This window comes from Octopus bimaculoides, chromosome 12 (genome assembly GCF_046866305.1).
Source record: "Octopus bimaculoides isolate indiv1 chromosome 12, ASM4686630v1, whole genome shotgun sequence".
Classification (NCBI taxonomy): Eukaryota; Metazoa; Mollusca; class Cephalopoda; order Octopoda; family Octopodidae; genus Octopus; species Octopus bimaculoides.
Window position 1 is genome coordinate 63,459,916 of NC_142939.1, and position 5,971 is coordinate 63,465,886.

The following is a 5,971-nucleotide window of genomic DNA, read 5'->3' on the forward strand; positions in this document are numbered from 1 at the left end:
GTGTATAATATATATACACATGTATATGTATATCCACATATATATGTATATACACAGACACATACGAATACATAAATAATATATATATATATGTAGATATACACACACACATATGTGTATGCAAAAGTACATCTACATACATACATATATAACATAATAGATATATATATTCGTCTGTATGCACATATACACACGCATATGGCCGAACGCACGCACGCACGCACGCACGCACTCACGTAAGCATGGACAATTGTGTATGTGTTTGTGTACGCATGCGTGTGTTTTTCTCTAATGCATCGAGAGCCAAGAGTCGTGTTGTTTATATTCATGTTCCCAACTTAGTTTCGGTCGTGCTAACCAAAGCTTGTTCGTGTGTTCGGCTCTTCTTCCGTAAGTATATATATTTTGTCCGTGTTTCAGTGTGTATATAGATATAGCTTTCTGTATAAATATGTGTAAATGCGAGTGTATATATTTTATCGTATATATATTTACGCACACAGACTTGACGTCTCGCACATATATGTATATAGTATTGCGCGCGCGCGCGCGTGTGTGTGTGTGTGAAAAAACAGCTTATTTTGTTGTTCTTTTGATTAATAAGCGAGCGACGCTCACATATGCTTGTGTATATGCGTGTGTAAATGTTTCATGTATGGGCATAAGCGAGCGTATGTATGTATGTATGTATGTATGTGGCGGGGTGAGAAAGAACGAAAGAGAGAGGGAGAGAAAGAGGGCAAGAGTGCGGGAGTATATGGGTGTGTGTGTGTGTTTATATACACACCCTCACACATATATATATGTGCACAGACACGCTTATATGTACATATAAGCGTACATATGTTTACGTATGCATAAATACATATATCTATATAAATGTAAACATCTATATATATATATATATAGATATCTATACATAAACACACACACACATCTATATTTATCTATGTATCTATCTATCTCTTTATCTATCATTCACTCTCCCTCTCTCTCTCTTTCTCTCTCTCTTTCTATATATATATATATATACAAGTATATATGCTTTTCTTTGTGCATGCGTATAAGCATTTGCACGAATCTGTGCATTCGTTTATCTGTAACAATATATGTATTTGTATGAATGAATTTACGTGTGTGTATGTATACCTATGTGTCCATGAATGCATATACGCCTGTTTAGCTTTTTACGTATATATATGGACATATATATATATATATATATTTCTTTATTTATATTTATCTATCTATCTATGTATCTATCTCTCTATCTATCTATCTATTTATATATCTATCTATCTATCTATCTATCTATCTATCTATCTATCTATCTATCTATCTATCTACCTATCTCTCTCTCTCTCTCTCTCTCTCTCTCTATATATATATATATATATATATATATATATAGAATTTTTTTATCTACCTTGTTGCACATTTTATGTGCCTACTCCGGTACATATATATATATATATTTGCTTGCTTATTTATTTATACTTATCTATTTGACTGCCTTCGGTCTATTTATATATGTATGAATCTATCTATCTATCAATCTGTTTCTCCGGTTAACTATTCATCCACCTCTCCATCCATCCTCCATCCATCCATCCGTACATACATCATTACATGCATACATACATACATACATACATACAGACATACATGCACACATACTTACAAAAACATATACATACAAGCATACATTCATAAGTACATACGTAGAAACACGTATGTATACATCAATTCGTACATATGTACATACATACACACGCATACACACACATATGTGCATATTATGTACGCACATACACATATGCATGAATACATATGCCCGATCCATCAACCTGCTAGACATCATAGCTAAATCCACATCAAATAACACGTTACTGTCTTAAAAGGACCGACGCAAATTAAAAAGAAAACTTTTTATTAAAAAGATATCTTAAAGTGAAACAAATGAAGGTTACCCGTGGTAAACAACAACAGCAACAACAACAACACAACACCTTGGAGAACATTAAAACTTTCGACTTCATCTTCTCGTTGAGTTGCGATGTAAATACAAACAAACAGACACACATAAGATACTATGAATGTTTGTTTGCGTTGAATCCGGAGTTCAAATTCCGCCGATGTCAACTTTGTCTTTCATCATTTCAGGGTCGATAAAATAGCTACTAGTTGGTCACTGGGGTGGATGTAGTCAACTTTCCCCACGACCCCGGACTTGCTGGCCTCGAGCTAAAATTTGAAACCGATATTAGAAAAGTCAGAAGTGCGTCGAGCTGGCCGAGTCGTTAGCACGCCGGGTGGAATGCTTTGCGGCATTTCGTCCCTTCCGAGTTCAAATTCCGCCGAAGTCGACTACACCTTTCGTTTTCTCGAGATCGATAAAATTAGTACCAGTCATATACTGGGGTCAGTGCAATCGACTGCCCTACTTCACCTAAAATTTCAAGCCTTGTGCCTATATTCTTTATAGAATATTAGAAGAGTGAGTATAAAAATTTGCGACGGGGTAATATAAACGTCTCTTCAAGATTTGAACTCCGTATCTATCAAGCGCCAGTTGGTCTTCCGTTGTCTCAACGTAGTGTTTAACGCTATGGTAGGATGTAGGAAGAATTACTTTCGTTGTTTGTCCCCCAATGAGGCGAGCTGGCAGAATCGTTAGCAGGTCGGACAAAAATGCGTCGCGGCATTTTGTCCATCTCTACGTTTTAAGTTCAAATTCCACCGAGGTCGACATTGTATTTCATCCTCATGAGATCGATAAAATCAGTACCAGCTGACCCCTGGAGGTCGATGTAATCGACAGTCTCCTTCCCCAAAAGTTTCAAGATTTATATTTATAGTAGAAAAGATTGTCGTTGCTTGTCCCAAGTTAAGCCGTGTCCCAGCAGAGTTTATAATCAAAGTCAGTTATAATGTAATTCTCCGGTGTTTGTAATATTAAGTAAAATATATATGTGTGTGTGTGTATGTTGGAGTTGTATATATAAACATACTCGTACACATATATACATTTATATATGTGTGTGTATATGTATTTATGTTTATGTACGTATAATTACGCATAATTATTTGTGTAGTATATAAATATATGTAAACATATATATGTATATGTGCGCATATACATACATTATATATATATATATATATATATATATATATAATAGTGAATATATAGTGAATAGTGAATATACATATACATATATAAAATAATGAATAATATATAGTCTATTGACGAATTTTCTTCTCGCTACACCACTGGTAGTAATTAAATTTCTTAATTTTTTGCTACCCTTAGACTTATTAATTACAATATATATATATATATATATATATATATATATATATATATATATATATATATATATATATGCGAGTAAAAATAAATACAAAAAAAGGGTGGATTTTTTTATATGATTGTGTATAGAGGAATATATTATTTTGCTTAAAAGAGTTCCAACACTGTCTGTTTTTTATGTTTTATTTATATTCCTGCAGAACTAATGTGGGGTATAGAATATGGAATATACAATATATAATATAATATACAATATATAATATAATATAATATATATATATATATATATATATATATATATATATATATATATATATATATATATATATATATATATGTATGTATAAAAATATAGTTGTGGCATATCCTGTTAAGAACGTAGTAGGTTACAGTATAAAGCTCGTCCACCTTCAGATTTCATTCTGTGCGATCCAGTAGTGGCATTATACGGACTTCTAGGTTAGCGTTTGGGCATCTGTCCTGTGTGAAAAGATAAATCAAAAAGCTGGAGTCAACAAGAAGGAGCGCTTATTGTTGACTCCAATTTCTTCAATTGCATTCCAACACACATACACACTGTTATATATATACATATATATATATATATATATATATATATATATATATATATATATATATATATATATATATATATATATATATATATATATATATATATATATATATATATATGGGCGTGAGCTGTGTGGTAAGTATATGCTTCGGGACCACGAAGTTCCTGGTTCAGTTCGGTCCCACTGCCTGGCACCTTGGACAAGTGTCTTCAATCATAGCCTCGGGCTGACCAAAGCCTTGTCGGTGGATTTGGAATTTGGTACACAGAAACTGAAAGAAGCCCGTCCTGTACTTGTGTGTGTTTGTGCGTATCTATCTGTCCGTGTTTTCCCCTACTACCGCTTTGACAACCGGTGTTGGTGTGTTGACGTCCACATAATGGAGCGCGGTTAGGCAAAAGGGATTCTACAGAATAAGTACCAAGCTGAAGAGAAAATTAAACTGGGGTCGAGTCATTCGACTTAAAATTCTTCGTGGCGGTGCCCCAGCATGGCCACAGTCCGCTCACTGAAACAAGTAAAAGATAAACGATAGAAGGCAGACCCTGCCACCCGTGTGGATTGTGGTGGTGGTGGTGGGGGAGGGGTATATTCTTTTATTCTTTTTTTTAATTTGTTTCAGTCATTCGACTTCGGCCATGCTGGAGCACCGCCTTTAGCCGAGCAAATCGACCCCAGGACTTATTCTTTATAAACCTAGTACTTATTCTATCGGTCGCTTTGCCGAACTGCTAGTTCTTTTTTAAACAAAAGCACATGGCCATCCTTCTGAGGAGCGGTGACAGGACGAAAAAGAAACAAACTTTAATAGTTCACTAGTAATAATATAAACTACTACTACTACTACTACTGCCACTACTACCACTACTACTACTACTATGGTTGTTTTATGTGGTCGCTCCACCGGCTAGATATAACAATCAAATCTTCAAATGACACCAAAATGTATACACACATACATACATATATGCATATACACATACATACATACATGCATATATATATATATATATATATATATATATATATATATATATATATATATATATATGTATATTTATATATGTATATATATATATATATATATATATATATATATATATATATATATATACATATATATATATATATATATATATATATATATATATATGTATATATATATATATATACATATATATATATACATATACATATACATATGTATGTATGTATGTATGTATGTATGTATGTATGTATGTGTGTATACATTTTGGTGTCATTTGAAGATTTGATTGTTATATCTAGCCGGTGGAGCGACCACATAAAACAACCATAGTAGTAGTAGTAGTAGTAGTAGTAGTAGTAGTAGTAGTAATGAACTATTAAATTTGGTTTCTTTTTCGTCCTGTCCCCGCTCCTCAGAAGGATGGCCATGTGCTTTTGTTAAAAAAAAAAACTTATAAAATTTCATGCAGAACCGCTATAAAATTTACCACTACCACAACAACCGCTACAAAAACCACCATCACAGCCACGACCACCACCACCACCACCACCATAATCACCAGCATCACCGCCACCACCACCACCACCACCATCATCATCATCATCATCATCATCATCATCATCATCATCCCGACCACCGCAACCACCATCATCATCATCATTGCCACCACCACCATCTATTTCAAACCCCAACATTGTCCAACAGAGATCAACAAACGGTACCTACTTATCTTTGTTAGATGTTCAGAGCTATTAGTACAATGTAGAGATACATTTCTTTTATTAGCCACACAGGGCTCAACGAAGATGGGACAAATACAATGTAGAGCTTTTCTTTTTGGGAGGGGGAAGGAAGGAAAAAAAAAAAAAAAAAAAAAAATTGGTGGTGTCGATCAAAAGGGATCGTAGGAAGGGAAAAAGGGGCAGTTCGATCAAAAGGGATCGAAAAAAAAAGAAAAGGAAAGGCCGATCAATAGGGATCGTGTATCACAGTAATGTTCTCGTGTAAAAAGAGGGGAGGACAGTTTAGGTTTAGCCGTGGAAGGAAAAGCCCACGGAAAAGACCACGGTAACCTTGGTCAATATTCTCATTGAA

At 34.1% G+C, this 5,971-nt stretch overlaps 1 protein-coding gene across 4 annotated transcripts in view; it reads left to right on the forward strand.

The window, feature by feature from the left end:
* The first annotated feature begins 290 nt into the window (after positions 1 to 290).
* Positions 291 to 5,971, forward strand: part of LOC106867563 (acetylcholine receptor subunit alpha-like) — a 160,042-nt gene continuing 154,361 nt past the window's right edge. For all 4 annotated transcript variants that reach the window (XM_089361202.1, XM_014912473.3, XM_014912472.3 and 1 more), the window contains exon 1: positions 291 to 390. The gene's annotated coding sequence lies outside the window, so the exon portion shown is untranslated. The remainder of the gene's footprint in view (positions 391 to 5,971) is intronic.